General features: G+C 41.2%; 1 protein-coding gene across 5 annotated transcripts in view; it reads left to right on the plus strand.

Annotated features, from left to right (window-relative positions):
• The window catches only part of SMG6 (SMG6 nonsense mediated mRNA decay factor), a 228090-nt gene that overhangs the window by 60352 nt on the left and 148337 nt on the right, over positions 1 to 19401 (plus strand). The gene's annotated exons all lie outside the window — the stretch shown is intronic.

The raw sequence follows: 19401 nt of genomic DNA on the forward strand, positions 1-19401 counted from the left end.
GGAGGCGGTAGGGGGAGTGCCACATGTGTGTCTCCAAAGGGATGGAGAGTCACAGCTAGGACCGATAGTGGCTAACCTAGGTGTTGGGATGCTTGAGGTGGAGACCCACCCCTTCAGGCTGCTGTTGTGTATGCAGATTGAGTCTAGTTGAGAAGTTTGCTTCACAACCAAAGTTCCTTTGATTTCCAGCTACATCCACCTTACAGCCCTTGAGTACAGCAGTCTGCTCCTCTGTGGCGGTTCACTTCTGTCTGAGTCTCTTACCAAAGCAAAATGTATGAAGTGCCTAATCCTCTGCTTGTCAGAACAGTTGTACAGGAAATCCACCTTTCATAAGGGGTTAGGCTTGAGTTTAGCTGTACAAACTGTCCCTCTCATTTCTCCTTCTATATCTCTAGTGCTAGAAGCCCTTGGGCTTTTTCTCCTAAAGAATCTATGGGTAGATTTCTCCAGGTAATCAGAACTGCCTGACCTTCACTTTCCGAACTGCTCAGTTTAGAGTAAATTAACAAAGAGAGAGCCAGCTTAGCCAACAAATTTTTGTGAGAAATAGATTTGAAGGTCAGAAGAGGCTAGGCTTTAGAAGGCAGGCCAGAGGAGGACACGTCCTTCAGCTATGCCCTCTATCCCTCTGGGGGAGATATAACTATCAACAGGTTGCTTAGCACAGCCTTCTTCCCTTAGAATTCCCTGGAAAAGAGGAAAAGTTAAAGAAGTGAGTATGTCAAGGGACCTCCCTATCTTTCTTGACTCTGATTTCCAGGGTCCTTGTTTTTAGAACGACTGTTACTTTAGGCTGGGAAAGAGAAACAGTTATGAAAAGCTAAAGAAATGAGAAAATTCAGTCATATCAACAAAAGTAAGCCTCTTACGTGTCAGTTGAAGAAATGATTTCTGTGTTTGCCCCAGTGTGACACTGTGGGTTGGTGTCTTTGGTTCTTTGGTTTGGAGTGCTGACGTGTAACATCCCATCATAACCCGGGAGCTGAAATGGGCCAGATAGCTCATCTCTCCTGCCGTTTTACAGCTTCCCAATTTGATTTTCTTTTGCTCCATGAAGAACTTGTTCTGAAAGGAAGACATTACTGACCGGAATGTTGGCAGCAGGACTTCCAGCTGCCTTTCCTGAGTTCTCTTTAAGCTTTTCCTGGGGAGAAAAATTCTAAATGGGTAGGTTACAGGGGACTCGGGCCAGATAGGTACTATGTGTTGAAGACACAGGGGAAGTAGGTGTGTTCTGGGGATGTGGTTAGAGGGAGTAAGTTGTACTTTGTATCCTAATCAACTAGATGATGGTCTGAGGAAGAATTGTGGCTTTCAGAGGTAGTGACCAATAACAGCAACAACAAAACGACACCCCGTTAATACTTGATGACATTTTATAGTTACTATGTATGTATTTTCATTTGATTTCTCCTATCAGCTGTCTGAGACAGGTGGGACAGATATTTTGTAACTTACTTTATAGATGACCTGAAAGGGAACAGAAAGTTTTAGTAACTTAATCAAGGTTGCATGGCTGTAAATTACATAAATTACACCCAGGTCTTAAGTGTCCAGCCTTCCCTATCAGAAGACAGAAAAACTTCCCTGGACTTAATTGAGACAGTTAAACAATGAAAGCATCCCCTGATACCCCGCCAAAATCTGAGCAGCTGCTGTTCTTTGATGCAAAAAGTGATCCTGGAGTCTGATTTGAGACTGAAGAGGAGCAAGTAGAGATGAAGGAGTTGGGGGGTCAGAATTCTCCTAGGCTACTTGAGCCTCTAGTGGGACCACGGATAATAAGCTGGCAGAAGGATATGGTTTAGGGATATCAAGATTGTTGTTGAGGTTCCATATTTACTACTCTCATGGATAAGAGGGAATCTCCCTCTCACAATGGAAAGCATTAAAAAATTTTTCTTTAACGTTTATTTCTTTTTGAGAGAGAGACAGAGTGAGAGCAGGGGAGGGGCAGAGAGAGAAGGAGACACAGAGTCTGAAGCAGGCTCCAGGCTCTGAGCTGTCAGCACAGAGCCCGATGTGGGACTCGAACTCACAAACCACAAGATCATGACCTGAGCCGAAGTCACACACTCAACCCACTGAGCCACTAGACGCCCCTGGAAAGCATTGTTAATGACCGATTGGTACAAGTAATTTTCTGTCTTTCTCTTGTTTTGGGAAATGTAGTGTCTGTGTGTGTTTCTATCTCTGTCTTTTAAAGGACTTTTTAGGAGCATTGTTTCTTACTGTCACAATCTTTTCTAATATCCCTCTTGCTTTTAAAATAGAGGCTTTTCAGGGCGCCTGGGTGGCTCACTCAGTTAAGCGGCCAACTCTTGGCTTCAGCTCAGGTCATGATCTCACGGTTTGTGATTTTGAGCCGCATGTCAGGCTCTGCACTGACAAGCAGAGCCTGCTTGGGATTCTCTCTCTCACCCTTTCTCTCTGCCTCTCCTGCACTCTCTCTCTCAAAATAAATAAATAAAACTTTAAAAATTAAAATAAATTCAAAAGAGGCTTTTCAACATGCCATTCTCTTTTTTTTTTTTAAGTTTTTTTAATGTTTATTTATTTTAGAGAGAGACAGTACGAGCGGAGGAGGGGCAGAGAAAAAGAGGGAGACACAGAATCTGAGGCAGGCTCCAGGCTCCAGGCTCTGAACTGTCAGCACAGAGCCCTATGTGGGGCTCGAACTCACGTAACCCTGAGATCATGACCTGAGCAGAAGTCAGACACTTAACCGACTGAGGAGCCCCTCACATGCCATTCTTAGAAGAGACTGTGATTCTTATTTTTGGCCTAGGGAAAAATGGATACATTGTTCATGCAGAAAAGAGGATGAGAGAATAAAGCATTTGAAAGGATGATAAAGTGAATACACATGGAACCCCTACCTAGATTAAGAAATAAAATCTTGTTAGCACCTCAGAAATTCCCTGTTGTGTTTTGTGTGCACCCTTCCAGGTAATTGTCCCTCACCCTTCCAGGTAATCGTCAACCTGACCTGTGGAGTTCATCCCCTTACTTTTCTTTATAGTGTTGTTATAAGTACGTCCTCTTAAACAAAACATAGTTTGGTTTTGCTTGCATATAAATGGAATCATGCTTAATCATGTTATTTACATTCTTTTTTTCTCTGGCTTATTTTGTTCCATGTAATGTTTGTGAATTCTGTCCATGTTGATGTGTGTGGTTGTAGTTTATCCATTTTCATTGCTACAATACTACATTTTATTCATTTATTACAGTTTACCCATTCTTATGTTTAAGGGCATTTGAGTTTTCTCTTTGGGGTTGTTATGAACACTGAATCCGTTGACAGTTACTGTAATTATTAGAGTATTTGGATTTATATATACTGTCTATTTCTTTTTTTAAGTTTATTTATTTTGAGAGAGAGAAAGAGAGAGAGGGACTGGGGTAGGGGCACAGTGTGAGGGGAGAGAGAGAATTCCAAGCAGGCTCCACACTGTTAGTGCAGAGCTGGACACGGGGCTTGAACTCACAAACTGTGAGATCATGACCTGAGCTGAAACCAAGAGTCAGACGCCCAACTGAGTGAGCCACTCAGGCACCCCTATACGGTCTTATTTTTTACAAATAAGCTTTTACTGAGGTAAAGTATATACACAATAAAATGAACCCATGTTAAGAATGTATTTAAATGAGTTTGACCCATTAATATACCTAGGTAACTAATGTTCACAATCAAAACACAGAACATTCCATCATCCTGAAAAGTTTTCTTTGTGCTCATGCCAGTTGACCTCCGTTCCTACCCCTGGCCCCAGGCAGACTACTGACCCGCTTTCTGTCACCATACGCTGGATGTGCCTTTTCTAGAGTTTCATATAAATGGAATCAATGTGTACTCTTTCGTGTTTTGCTCAGCTTCACGTGTCTGAGATTTATTCATGTTGTTTCTGTGTATCAGTACTGCATTCCCTTATATTACTGAATAGTATTCTACTGTGAGGGTATAATACCATTTTGTTTATCTAGTTACCTGTTGATAAATGTTTGGGTTGTTTCTACTGTTGGGCTATTATGAACAAAACTGCCGCGAATGTTTGTATGAAAGCCTTTTTGTAAACGTATATTTTAATCACTTGGGTAAATACCCTGGAGTAGATGTTCTGGGTCATACAGTAAAGTGTATGTTTAACTTCATAAAAAACTGCTAAATTGTTTTCCAAAGTAGTTGAGCCATTTTAACATTCCTTGCAGCAAGGTGTAGGAGCTCCAATTTCTTTGCATCCTTGCCAATATTGGGTATTGTCAGTCTTCTTTACTTAGTGGTTCTGGTGGGTATGTGGTGCCATTTCATTTTGGTTTTAATTTCATTTTGTGTTTCCCTGATGACTGAGGATGATGAGTGAGTTTTCATGTACTTATTTACTATTTGTATATCTTCTTTGGTAAGTATCTACTTAAATCGTTTGCCCATTGAAAAATCAAGTTGTTTGCCTTTATTATTAAGTTTCAACATTTCTCTCTGTGATCTGAATATAAGCCCCTTATCAGATATATATTTTGCAGATATTTTCCCCTAATGCTTTCCCATTCTTATACCCATTTTGTTCCCTTTTTTCTTCTTTCTTACTTTCTTTTGGATTTTTTTCCCCACTCTTTCTTCTCCTTTCCCTACTTGTTTCTTTTTATTTTATTAGTGATTAACCCTAGGAATGAGAGCATATACACTTACCTTGCCAAAAGTCAGGTTATTCAGTATTTTCATTCTCTTCCGAAATAATACAAGGGCCATGGAATACTTAAATTCTATACTGTATCTCTCCAGTTTATAAGCTGCTTTGTCATGTATTTGAATTGTCTTTTTCCTTTCAAACCCTACAAGACAAATTGTTGCTGTTTGTTGTTGTTGTTGTTATTATGTTGTTGGTAAATGCTTGTTTAGATCCACTCATATTTACTATGATTAAATTTTTCTTTTCATTCTTTTTTGCATTTCATAACCTCCACCTGGGATCATTTTCTTTCTGCCTCAAGTATATTCTTTAGAATTTATTTAGCGAAGTTCTTTTGATGACAGATTTTTTCGGTTTTTATTTGTCTACAAGGCTTTATTTTCCTTATTCCTTTCTTAAATAAATAAATTATTAACTTAATTTTTTTAAGTTTATTTATTTATTTTGAGAGAGATGGAGAGCATGGGTGGGGTAGGGGCAGAGAGAGCAGGAAAAAGAATTCTAAGCTGACTCCACGCTGACACAGTGTGGAGCCGAGCGTGGGGTTGGAACTCAGGAACGGTGAGACCATGATCTGAGCCGAAATCAAGGGTTGGGTGCTTAACTGACTGAGCCACCCAGGAAAATAGCCACCCTATGTTCCTTATTCCTGAAGGATCTCTATTCACTGGTAATGGGGTTCTAGGTTAATAGCTATTGTTCTTCAGTCCCCATTTAAGATAATTTATTGTGTCTGGGCTTTCACCATTGCTGTTTGAAAGCCAACCATCAGTCAAATTGTTTCTCTTTTAAAAATAATCTGTTCTTTCTGGTTGCTTTCCAGGTCTTTTAAAAATTAAAAAAAATTTTTTTTAATATTTGATGTTTTGCAGTTCTAATGATTTGTCTAAGCTTGGATTTATTTTTTATTCTTCCTGCTAGAGATTTGTTGGGCTTCACCTATCTGTGAGTTGATTTCGGCAGTTTTGGAAAATTCTTAGCTGCTTTTTTTATTTAAATGTTTATTTATTATTGAGAGACAGAGAGAGAGAGAGAGAGACAGAACATGAACATGGGAGGGGCAGAGACAGGAGGAAATGCAGAATCCGAAGCAGGCTCCAGGCTCCGAGCTGTCCGCACAGAGCCCGACGCGGGGCTCGAACTCACAAACTGCAAGATCATGACCTGAGCTGAAGTCGGATGCTTAACTGACTGAGCCTCCCAGGCGCCCCTTTTAGCTGCTTTTTAAAAATATGACATCAGCCCATGCTTTCTCTTCCCCTTCTGTGACTCTAGTTAGTCAGAGGTTAGACCTTACTCTATGTCTTTAGTGTCTCTTAAACCTCTTTCAGTTTTATGACTTTTTGTGTTGTGCTCTGCATTCCAGATCATTTCCTTAACTCTGTCTTTCAGTTCATGAATCTTTCCTTAGCTATATCTAATCTGCTAAATATGCCCCACTGAGTTTTTTTTTTTTTACTTCAGTTATATGCTGTTATTTCCAGATATATTTTGTTCAAATCTACTCTTTTTTTTTTTTTTTTTTTGTAATTTCTTGTTCCCTGGACGTATTTGTGAGCTTGTCTTTTATTTCTTTAAAATATACTAAACATGGTTATTTAAAACTCTATGAATAAGGGGTCCTTTTAGATAACTTTCTGCTAAGCTCTTATTTTTGCTGGTTGTCATTCCTGTGCCTTGTTTCCTGTGCAATTAAAATTTTTTTCTTATTTTCTTTGGAATTCATTATTGGGAGTGCTTGGAAATCTGGGATGAAAATTGGGAAAAGGACTTGAGTTTGCTTTTGTCCACAGCCTGTTGTGGGCAATCTAAAATAATCATTCTAAATTAAAATACCTGCTTGAGGGTTTACAGACCACTCAGGTTATGTGAATTCAGGCTGCATACTCCTGTGAGGGCTAGGGCATGGTCCATATTTTCAGTGTAATATTTTTCCTCTTCTATTCAGCCCTATGGTTTAACATAGTTTTCCAACTGTCTTATCAAGGGGCCATGGGTTAGTTCTTTTTTTTTCTTTTTAATGTTTATTTATTTTTGAGAGAGAGGCACACAGAGAGTGCAAGCAGGGGAGGCGCAGAGAGAGAGGGAGACACAGAATCTGAAGCAGGCTCCAGGCTCTGAGCTGTCGGCACAGAGCCCAACGCAGGGCTGGAGCTCACGAACTGCGAGATCACATATGACTTGAGCTGAAGTCGGATGACCAGCTGACTGAGCCACCCGGGCGCCCCATGGGGCCGAGGGTTATTTCTGATTCACTCTCACACCTTGGATGTAGTGCTCTAGGATCCCAGCTTAATGTCAGAGATTTTGGGCACCCTCTTAGGCTAGCTGTACCCATGAAGCTTTGGAAACCAAAGCTCAAGTTCATCAGGTGGCAAATGGTCTTAGGGTAAAGTCTGCCTGTATTGCATGCACACTTTTATCTCTAGTTTCCCATCTTTACACAATCTCTGACCAGAAGATTCCGTTTTAATTTCCTAACTCGTGTATGCTTTCTAAAAAGATTTTTAAAATACCTTTTCCAGGATAATTAGTTGTTTCCTTGGGAGAGTAGATCAAGGTACCTAATCTGCCGGGCATGTTACTAGAGAAAATGCTGCGACACCTTTTTTCTTTTTACCATCAGACTTGAGCATTTGTTTAGCTCTGCCTGGAGCAGTGTGACGGGGGCACCCGTATTCAGGGTGGCAAGGGCATGTGGGCTGCTTTCCAAAGAGTAGCTCTTTTTCCAGCTCCTACAGTCTAATTTTATGGCAGATGGTGTTACTGGGTTCACATTTAAAAATTTTACCAAAAGGTGTTCAAGGTGTAGACTACTGGGAAGACTACTTGGGTGGGGAAGGAAGGTAAAGAGAAGCTTGCAGCTGAAATGATAGAAACCATTTATTACCAAAAGGGTCTGAGCTAGAGATCTGGAAGAGTGCTCTCTAGTTTCAGCCACATTACATTACATATCTGGTGAACCCTTGTTGGCCCATAAAATCTTTTCCATTAGTCAGGGTGCTCTGTGCTTTTGTTCTTGACTTCTGCTGTTCTTAGAGCTGTTTTGTTGGCTTGTATGTCTCAGTTTAGAAGTCAGATTGTCACATATTTAGAATTTTATTTACTGTAATTGCAGTTTTCTGGCTTCTTTAGGCCCTCTTCAGATACAGGACTCCCATCTTGAAGCTTATTTCAGAAAATGCCCCTGTGATCCCTTGCCCCAAGTGCCAACAGCAGATGCAACAGTTGACACGCGGAAGGGAATTTCCAACTGCTGGGCAGGTTTCTGAAATCCAGACACGTGCTGTTCACACTTTGGCTTCTGAGGCAGGGATCAGTGGTTGAAGAGGGGAGGGGCTGGCAGGGGACTGGAGGGAGAAAGATCTTACAGTGCCTGCCCAAGGCTTATGGCTGTGTCAGCTTTCTCCAGCTGGCGTTGGCAGGGTAGAGTAAATCACTGTAGAGTGGTTATGAGCCGAACTCACTGGGGGCTTCTTTGAGGCACACCTGTGACATCATCCTGTTATCACTGCTTGTTCTGCATAACCTCTTTTCACCTCTCCCTTGAGAAAGGGTGATGCCCAGAACTCGTGTCAGGGCAGTGAGTAGAGAGAAATGTTTGGTAGTCATTATTTTGAGATGCCTGCTAAGGACACAATTGCAGGCCATTGACACATTCAAGATTCCACATTGGAAGAGAAAATCCTGTTTGTAAACATGGACTGCATACCTCATAAACTTCTTTTTAAACATGAAGGAAAAGACAATCCAGAAAGACTTGAAACTCCTAAGTGGTCTCTCTTGATCCCCCTCTAAACACACACACACACACACACACTCAGACACGCTTAGACACACACACACACTGCTCTCTATACGGCAGTGATTGTTTCAGAAACATCAGATCATGTCACTGTGTTCGGAATCCTCCACTGGCTTCCCATTTCAGTCAGAGCAAAGCCATAGTCTCTACAAGAAAACTCCCCCTCCTCCCCACCCTCCCACATCGCCTCTCTCTGACCTCATTTGCCGCTACTGTTCTCCCCCTGGCTTGCTTACTCTGCTTCAGCCACACTGGCCTTCTTGCAGGTCCTCTGATAAGCCAGGGATTCTTCCACCTTTGAACTTTTGCATTAGCAGTTTTCTCTACTTGGAATGCTCTGCTGCCAGCTCTCTGCATGGCAGATCCCTCACCTCCTGCAGGTCTGCTGAAATGATATCACCGTGAGGCCTGCCCCAATCATCTTATCAACAGTGCTGCACTCCCACCCTGTACCCCTTGATTACCTCTGATCCTGCTTGATTTTCTTTTTTCACAGCTTATATTCTCAATACTAGGAAACTCATTTTGGAGGCATATGTTTATTACTCATTTTCTCCTACTGCTCCTCTTCAAGAACATAAACTGCCTGCAGTTAGGGATCCTTACCCTGTTTTATTCACTGATGCATTATGAACCTCTAGAACAATGCCCGGTGTGCTATAAGTTGTCAATAAACGTGTTCAACAAGTCAGTCTGGGCAATGCAGATTGAAAGGCAAGGCCCGGGTATCTGTTATCTGGGGTCATTGTTGATAATCTTACTGTCTTCCGTGTTTTTTCTTTTTTCCTTGTTTTTTCTGACACCTCAGAAAATGTCATTTCCAAATACATATTTTGTATCCTGGCGTTAAATTAAAATACATTAAATGTGTTTTGGTATTTACTGTTAATCCTGGAATCTATGTCTTTGGGGCTCTGGAAAGCAAAATTTCTTGGAGAACAGCATAAGTTCTGTCCTTTCTCATCTCCTAAATCTTCCATCATTTATTCTCTGTCCTTTCTTCCTGCACATAATGTTCTTTTAGTTCTCCTTTACTGTATTTTCATTCTCATTTAACTAGAGCAATTTGTCCTCTTTATGTAAACTAATTTTTTAACTTAATTAATTTTGAGAGAGAGAGAGAGAGAGAGAGAGAGAGAGTGAGAGATCGGGAGGGACAGAGAGGGAGAGAGAGAGAATCCAAGCAGGGTCTGCACTGTCAGTGCAGAGGCCAATGCGGGGCTCGAACTCACAAACCATGAGATCATGGCCTGAGCTGAAACCAGGAGTTGTATGCTTAACCAACTGAGACACCCAGGCACCCCTACATATTTTTTAAAAAAGATTTAACATTTTTGTTTTTGTTGAGAGTACTAAAAAAATAGGAAAAAAGCTGGAAGCCACCTGTAAACTTCTCAGCAATGACATTCATTCCTACATGTATATATGAATATTCAAGCTTTTCATAACACAGTTGAAAAAATACTGCATATAAAGACGTTTGATTCTACTGTTTTCACTTAGAGGTATTCAAAGTTATAAAATCCTTTATAATCCTGTTTAATGGCTGAATATCATTCTCATACGAATATGTTAAAATTCACTTAATCCATATCCTGGTTTTGGACATTTTCCCCCACTTTTCTAGTATTGTGAATAATGCTATAATTAACATCTTTGTACATAAAACCGTTGTCTGCATTTCATATTGTTTTGTTAGAACATATTTTTAGAAGCTCAGATTTTGAGTTAAAGAGTTTGAAGTCTTTTAATGCTTTTGATACATGATGCTGGATTACTTATTAAGAAGTTGTGCCAGCTTACACTCTTTAACAGGAGTGTTTGAGAATGCCCAGCTACCACCTCTTACTGGCATTAAAGTATTTTTAATGTTTTATAGTTCTTGGCATAATGTAAACATTCATATATTTGTTGAGTAAATGATAGATGAAAACCCATCTTTTTTTTTTTTTTTTTTAAATAGACTTTGATTTTTAGAGAAGTTTTAGGTTCATAGCAAAATTGATCGGGAAGACCAGAGAGTTCCCATATATCTCCTGCCCCCAAAACATGTACCATCTCCTCCACTATCAACACTGGGAACCAGAGTAGTACATTGGTTACGATTGATGAACCTATATTGATACATCATTATCAGCTCTAGCCCATAGTTTACATTAAGGGTCTACTTTTGATCTTGTACATTCTGTGGGTTTTGAGAAATGTGTACTGACATGTATCCAGCATTATAGTATCATACAGAGTAAGTTCATTGCCCTAAAACTCCTCTGTGCTCTGCCTATTCATCTCTTCCTCTCCCTAACTTCTGGTAACCACTGATCTTTTTACTGTCTCCATAGTTTTGCCTTTTCCAGACTGTCATATAGTTGGAATCATGTAGTGGGTAGCCTTTTCAAATTGACTTCTTTCATTTACTAATATACATTTAAGGTTCCTCCACATCTTTTCAGGGCTTGATAGCTCATTCCTTTTGAGTATTGAATGATCTCCATTGTCTGAATATACCACAGTTTATTTGCCAGTTAGCCTATTGAAGGACATCTTGGTTGCTCTAAGTTTTGGCAGTTATGAATAAAGCTACTATAAACATCTGTGCAGGTTTTTGGGTGGACATAGTTTTCAGCTCATTTGGGTAAATACCAAGCAATGAGATTACTAGATCATATGGTAAGACTGTGTTTAGTTTTGTAAGAAACTGCTAAACTGTTTTCCAACTTATCTTGTTTTAAATTGCATTTCTTTGATTACTGATGAGAATGGGCATTTTTTTCTGTTTTATTGTTTATAGTTCTGTTTGTAGTCTCTGCTCATTTTTCCATTCCAACCTAGTATCTTTCATGTCAATTTATTTGAGCTTTATTTTTACATTTATTTATTTAATTTGCATGTTAGAAGACACAGAGAGAGCATGAGTGGAGAAGGGGGCAGAGGGAGAGAGAGACAGAGAGAGAGAAAGAATATCCCAAGCAGGCTCCACGTTCACGAGGCAGAGCTTGACGCAGGGCTCAGTCTCATAACCGTGAGATCATGACCTGAGCCGATGTCAAGGGTCGGCCGCTTAACCAGCTGAGCCACCCAGGTACCCCTATTGGAGCTTTGGAGATGGTAAATATAATGAGTCCTTTCTGTGTTCACTGGTAATTTTCTTATTTGTGTGTGATTTTTTTAAGTATGTTTATGGTTTTTTAAATGTACAAAAGTTTTAAATTTTTATTTAGTTAAAAATGTCATTCTTTTTCCTTTGGAATTTATTCCATTGCTCTTAAGCTTTATTAGGGCTTTCTACTGGAGAAGTTTTTTTTACTAGATCTGCAAATATATTTTCATTTCTATCAGCTGGAGGGAATTCTAGCCCTGTTTGTCAGGTAATTTCATTCAGTTGGTAAGAGATGTGAGGAACCCTACATCCTTACTAATGTGATAGTAACATTGTCAAACTAGATCTTTTGCATCATATAAAGTTCCTAACCAGCAGATCAGCCTGGTGTATATATTACTTTGACTGAGGTAAGGTTGGAGTCATCATGAACTGCGTTGTCAGGGTCAGACCTTTTACTGCACCTCACCTAACCAGGTGAAAACTTGTCAGCTGGGAATAGTTTAAGCTTGGGAAGTTAGCATGGATATGTCAGTGAGTAGTCTTGTCTTGCCATTTCAGGGAGGAAAGAATTTGGTTGCCTTTTGTGGCTCTCCCACTTTTCACTAACTAATAATTCATCTGTGCATTAATAGACTATTTCTACTGAGGAAGTACATCTTTCTTTTGGAGTAAAAACTCTTGAAATAAACCATGTTTTGAGTTTAATACTAAGGGAGTAAGGCTGTGCCAGTTGGGGCCCTCAACACTGGCTCATGGGACCATACTCAGCCAGAGACATTTGCATACAGATGTTTCCCGTAATCTCTGGTGGCCCTTTTCATTGGTTAGTCTTGGCTTTGGAAGCATTATGAAAGGTGTATTTAGGGCAGCATTTCTGCTGAGCAAGTCAGTGCCCCTGACTGTCCTGGGCCCAGGGATGTGCAGGCGGAGAGTAGTAGTAATGAGATATTTCTGAAATTTCTTTGGCTTAAGGAATTCAGAGAGAGGTATAGGGGTGGAGCAGATGTATGCTGCCCAGTATGGAGAGTCAGGTCATGACATTTGTATTTTCTGGGTGATAGATCTTGGGCGTGGGGTCATCTGCCAAAAATGTGATCTCTCTTTTCTCTGAAAGTCATGTGATCTCATGGTTATGAACTTTGCAATTAATCACATTTTGTAAAATTATACATATTATACATACGTTTACTTAAAAAGACTGGTGGATGTACCTCAGAACTTAATCATAATTCTCTAGAATGGTGGAATTAATGAGTGTTTTAAATTTTCTTTTGCTTTCTCTGTTTTTTTGTTTGTTTTTAGTTTTTTGTCACGATCACATTTTTGTCATAGAAGTGTGTTCTTAGAAATTGTAATGACAAAAATATTTGAAGTTAAATAAAACTAGGTTCTAATTCTGACTGTGTCTTTTGCTATATCGTCCAAATTACTTAACCACTTCTCTGTTTCTACACCTAGTATCTTGTGCATAGAAGACGTTTAAGAAGTATTAAACAAATTAAACCTCCTTGCTGTATATAGTATGTTTGCCACTGATTTGCCATTATTTGTCGCCTTCCCTTAAGGGGAGATTATTTTCTCTTTTGAACTTTGAATTTCAAACAAAGCAACTTTGGTTTTGAGGGTTTACCAACTGTATTGTTTCCTTTGACATTGCTGATTCTTCAAACTCTCTTCATTCATTCCAGAGGAACCAACATCCTGATAGGTGAACTAGAGAATATTCACCTAATTCTAGAAAGTGCAATTATTTTGGCTTCATAAAGTGCATAGATCACTCAACTAGAGTATATACTCCATGAGGACAAAAGACTATAAGGTATTTTATCAAATCCCTAACAGTGTTCAAGGCAGATTTCAAAATTAGGCACTTAATTAATAATGGTTGGTTGATTGATTATCAGGGTCTGGAGTTGTGTAAAAATGAGTTTCAGCATATAAGAAATTATATTTAAGTTATACCTGTATATCTGAGTTTATATATAATGAGTTTAGGCATATTAAAATTATATTTACATTCTTTTAAACTGCCTTATGCAAAGCTCCATGCTGATAAAGCCATCAGAGAACTCTCTTTGAGATGGTAATGCTCCAGGAGACTGCTTTGAGAAAGCAAGATTAGAATCTGTGATATACTTTCCCCCCTTTTTTCTAGCTCCAGACTATGGGAATCTCTCCCTCTGAAGACATTAGGAAGCCAAATTGATAAAGAAATTCATATTAATTAACTAATGCTCTTTAGCCACTCACTGATGCTCCTTTGCAAAGGAGACTGAAGCAGTTCATTCAGCTGCCTGGTACCTGCCTTCCGAGTTTCACCCTTACTTTGAGGCCCTTAAAGGCAAAGAGAGTCCTCTTAGGAAGTGGTGGAAGTGCCTCCACATATGTGTGCTATTTCTTTAAAAGAAAGTCTAACGGAAGTGATGCTGTAGGGAACATCTGCACTTGGGGCTGAGTGGAGAGAGCGAGATGCGCTGCAGCTGGTGTAAGGCCCTGGCAGGCTGAGGCGCTGCTGTCTATTGGGGTTTACTTCTGTCTACATTGAAACATGGCTTGGGAGGGGGTTGGTGGCCTGCTGCCAGCCTCAGTTAGCCTGCCCTGCTCTTTCCTCTTTCCTCCTCACCACCAACCCCCCCCCCCCCAACTCCCCTCCCTCATGCTTTAAAGTCACATTTCCAGGCCAGACGTAGAATTAATCTCTGGGCACTTCACATTGCTGGCAGCTGAAAGCAGGATGTGGGATCTTTTTTTTTTCTCTCTCTTTCTCTCTCTCTGCGTCTTGGCTGACTTTTTTACCTCTCGAAGAATTTGGAAGGCCGTGAGATCCCCCCCCCTCAAGTACTGTGGAGTTTTTCAGCACGCTGATCACCCTGCTGCGGCTTCACCCTAATAGACTTCATATGTTGATGCAGTTGACATCAGTATCAAACTATTTTACATGTGATCTGGTGTATTTCCTGAGGAAATCTGCAAGATATTTATTAAGAACTAATAAAATAAACCTCTCCATGAGTTTTTAGGTAGTTTTCAATTTTTCATGTCTCTCTCGTTTCCTCTTATCAATGAGTTGCTATTTTCTCTCTACTCTGACCATCACAAAAGGAAACAAAAATAAATGTTTTAAACTGTTCCTGAAGGGACAGAGAGAGAATAGTTCTGCCATGATGTATCAGCCGGGGCTATATTTTTAGTGCCGCATTGTAGAAACTAAAAATATCCTGTTATAGTGGATCCTTTTTATAGGTCTGTGTGTGTGTGTATGTGTGTGTTTATAATGTTGTACGCACAAGTGCCTTTGTGCATCGGCAGCCGCTCTCCCCATTACAGCTGGACTCCATTAGTCCTTGAAAATTAATGTAATCCCAGTTAAGAAAAAAATTAATTACTCTACCAGAGCTGCATTTTATCCAAAGCTAGTGTTAGCTCCTTAGCTGGCAGCTTAGTTTTTGAGAGGCTCCAGGGGCCCGTGGAGTTGTGGCTATGGTATCACAGCATTTGCTGCTGTGTTTTTCCTGTTGAGAGCGAGCATTCCTCAGTTCTTTAGGGTTGGACACGTGGCATGCAGAGAGTAACTGCAGACCCCTCTGCCTCAGTGAAATGCCATGTTCCATTCTGGTCATCCCCCACAGCGTTGTCTGCCACAGGTTTAACTCACCTGACATAGCAGCTTTTCTTATCAGGATTTTGTTAAAAAGAGATTCTTTGGCAGTGGCTGATTCTTTTAGTGTTCTCTGGAGGAGAAATACCGTTTATTAAAGTCCAGGAGATGCATGGGATTTGCCTAGGAGGGTTCTTTGTGGACAGTTAAGAATGAAGGTCATGTTTTGTCCTTACTTTTTGTCTGAAGTTGGACTGGCCTGTTTAATACACACCTCTTATTATAAATGAGTGTGTCAGAGTTGACTGCTGGCTTCTAGTAAGACTTCTCAGCACCAGCCTGGATGAGGGGCTTCCTGGCTCAGCGTGTGAGTAACGTCTCCAGCTTTGTAATCGTTGTTCTGGGATGAGGTGCAGGGCACAGCCCAGAAGTTGCTGCAGCCCGCCTCGTTTCGTGATACAGCTCTTGTACAATTGCCTGCATTTGTTGTTGTTGTTTTGTTTGTTTTTCCTCTTTGGGGGCCTGGGTTGGGGTGGAAGGGTAGAGTGATGGATAGGTGGGAAGGACGGTTGTTTGTTTCCTTACGGGTCAGACTCCCCAGACTCTCTGCTGAGAGCCCGGCCACGGTCCATCTGTGTTGGATTGCAGTTCTCTTTTTGAACTGAGCTGGGGCGTGGGCAGCATAGGCCTGTGTACCTCGTGACAGGCCTTCCCAAATCCCATGATGGCATGGATCCTCACGATGCTGTTCAGAACAAAAACAGGGTTAGTGCCCTTTTGTTTCTTTTTGGGCATGGGTTCGGAGGCTCGTCTGTGGACCTCATGTTCTCTCCTGCTGGTGACTCCAGGTCCTCTCCTGATCCCCTCCCCATCATCCCCTAGCTGACAACTAGTTGAGCCCTTGGCTTCCTGTACTTGATCCCCAGGCAGTGTAGTTCAGTAAAAGTAGTAATTAGGCCTTTTACAAATTTATTTTATTAGTGAAGAGAGTTGGTAGGTAATGGGCTGTAACTCTAACACAGCCAGTTTGGAGATTAATAAAAAATTTAAAAAGAGCAGTTTTTACCAGAGGCAGCGGGCCTGTTACTTCGAGTCCTCAGCTGAGCCGAAATCAGAGCGGCGTGGGACCCATGGCAGACTGGCTGCTGAGAGATGCAGAGCCACGTTCCTTGTTGTTACAGTCTGTGCAGTGCCCGTCCTTGAGGGTGTTTTACGCTGGCATTGGAAAAAAGGAAACCTTGTTTTCCAAGAACTCTGCTCTCTCTCAGCTTGATAAGCATTTAAAAATAAAAGCTGCACAATTGAAATTGGCAGTGCATCCTCATTCTTTTGTCTCTCTGTTTATTTTTTTCCCTCATCCCTCAACATGTGTGCTACAGCCCATGGTTATTACACCCTCAAGAATGATGGCCTGGAACTCAGCAAACTTGCACCAGGGTCTGCCCGCCCTCCATTCGGCTGTTTGAAGCTGGCTGAGGCACCAGGACCCGGCACAGAGCGGTCTGGTGGATCAGCCTCAACAGCTCCATCTGTGGCACATTTCCCTTTTCCCCTGAAGCTGCCGCCTGGAATTTTTAGCTTCTCCAGAATCCTGATTGTCAGCTCGATCTTTCTTGTTAGTTTTTGCAGTTAACTTAATTGATTTGTTTACCTCTCCATTGGAGGAGCTCCGAAAGAAAGTGCTTTGGCACTAATCAGGAGCAGTCCTGGCTTTTTAAAAAGATTCTTGTGAGCTAAAATCTTACAACACTGACCCGGGGAGAAAAAAAAGCTCCTATGGTTTGGGCGAGGGTGACGGTAAGCCCTGGTTTGCCCAGACATAGACCCTGTTTAGGAATTATTTAGCAGCACACCATTTAGATCTCACAAATATCCCAGTTTAGGAGATAAATTTTAGCCTCACCCTAGCTTAGATGAATTTAGCAAAAAACAAACAAACAAAATAAGTCACTTGCTACAAACTGTTAAGACTTTGTCTAGAAATGTAATGGATTGTAAGTCAGTGCCAAACCCTGCCCTAAGCATTGCATGCAGATTCCACTGGAGTCATGCACATGTGACCTCAGAAAGAATTGCTATATCTCTGGCTCTGTGAGTGAGGACTGGCCTTCCTTCTGCTTGAGTAGGTCCTGGTAAAGCCAACTTTGAAACACCATGTCACTTGTTTTAGCAGTTCTGGTTATCATTGCCTAGTTGGTTGAGTCAGAACCTGGAGTTCGTTTTTTCGTGGGGTGTGGTTTCAGGTTTGCAGACTTCCTGGTTGATGCCTGTGAAGGGTTGGTGCCTGATGTAACTAAATAGGGTGTTACTTCAGGTTAGTAGTCCTTGTTTTTGCTTGGCTGGTTGGGCTGAACCTGGTATTACCGTTTCCCAAAGAATATTTTTGGTTTGAAAACTGAAGGTCAGCAGTTCGCAAGTGCCGAACTGAAAGCCAACTCTGTGGTTTGTCTTGTGCCACTGGGCCAGCAGCACTGCATCCCTGATCGATTGATCTGCAACAGTATGAGACCACGAACAGCAACTGCCAGACAAAACTCCATTTCACCCCATTTCCCTGTCCAACCTGTGTCTCTGCCCAGATCCCCTTTCTTTTTCCTTGTATGTCTGTCTCACTCTTGGTTATGTAGTTCACTTTTTTGAGTCTATCTTTTTCCATCTCCCTGTCTCTTTCCATAACAGTTTTTAATAATGTTTTAGTTAGTTCCAGCCTTTTCCCTGAATGGATCCCATTGGAAAATGCATTTGAAAGGAAACAGTTATACACTTCCCTTCCTTTGAAAGTCTGTTGGCACCTTTTCCAGTGCAGTAAACCATACAACATGTATTTTCAGAGTTTCCAAACACAGACATGCTGGCGTTAAATTTATGAAAAAATATTTTATTCAGCTGTATGGTAACTGTGACTTTTAGAGATGCTGATCAGATTTGAAATTGGTACTGACTTTTGGGACGCTAACAGGTTTATAGATCTCTGCAGGATATATAGCTACACTGGCTCCTGGGGAGTCCATGATGCATTGTGCCATGGCCTTTGATTGCAGGTTGGGCAGGAGGAGCTGGGGCAAGATTTGTAGATGTGGGGTTCCCCCCAGCCACACCCAGAGAAAAACAGAGAAAGTCAGTGAGTCACTGATGAATATTGCATAGCGTTGTTGTGCACAGAAGCAGAAGGTAAATTCCTTCTATTCATAGAAGGTAAGTCTTTTTCTTTTTATTACTCCAGCCACGGACTGGAGGTCAAATAACACCTGTTTGTGTGGTATGTTATTTACTTTAGAATGCTTTGTATTCAAAGCAGTGATGATATTTCTAATGTCTATGAGTGATTATGTCACTCCTCCCTTTTTATACCTTTAGGCCAGTGCCAAAAAAAAAAAGTTAGAATCAGTCCTCTGTATTTAAACATCTATGGGTTTGACTGAGGTTTGAATTTGGTCCATAAGGACAGTGGCCCTTCTCAAGGATCCTGGCTGTTTGTTCAGAAGATCGCTGGGAATGCTATTCAAAGAAGCCTTTCAGATAGGGGTTTCTTCCAAATTGCTCAAGCATCTCAACTTTGTATTGGCTCACTTAGATTTATGCACTATGCCGTTTCAACTTTCCTTTGCTTGTCGGCCTAACCGGGGGCCTGCTGCAGGGTGTTCAGGTAGATTCTGTGCCTGCCGCCATAGGACAGAGGCTGCCAAAGACAACCCGACAAAAACCTGAGCATCCTTCAGGCTGCATGTCCCACTCAGTTCAGTTAACAAGGGTTTGTTAAGCATCCATTCTGTGTCTCATTCTTCTTAGCTTTTTTGGTGGCATTTGCCTTTGTTGACTGCAGACTTTCCAGAAAGGCTTTCAGTGATCATAACTATATTCTCTGTGTTCTCCTATTCCTCTTCATCTGTTTCTTGGGTCTTCCCTTTCTAATCCAGCATCCTAAATGTCAGCACTGACTAAAGATATCCCCTTGGCTCTCCTCTCTGTAGTCTTTTCCCTATTTGGTGTATTGTAAAATCTCATGGTTGTAACTGTCACCTCTCGGTGGATTGCTCCCGAATCTCTTTTCTGCCAGATCTTTTTCCTGAGCTTTAGCCCACATTTCTACCCTCTGGGACATTATCACCAGGAATCTCAAGCTTATTAAAAAATTATGCATCCTCTGGGGCGCTTGGGTGGCTCAGTCGATTAAGCCTCTGACTTCGGCTCAGGTCATGATCTC

This window comes from Prionailurus viverrinus, chromosome E1 (assembly GCF_022837055.1).
Source record: "Prionailurus viverrinus isolate Anna chromosome E1, UM_Priviv_1.0, whole genome shotgun sequence".
NCBI classification, from domain to species: Eukaryota; Metazoa; Chordata; class Mammalia; order Carnivora; family Felidae; genus Prionailurus; species Prionailurus viverrinus.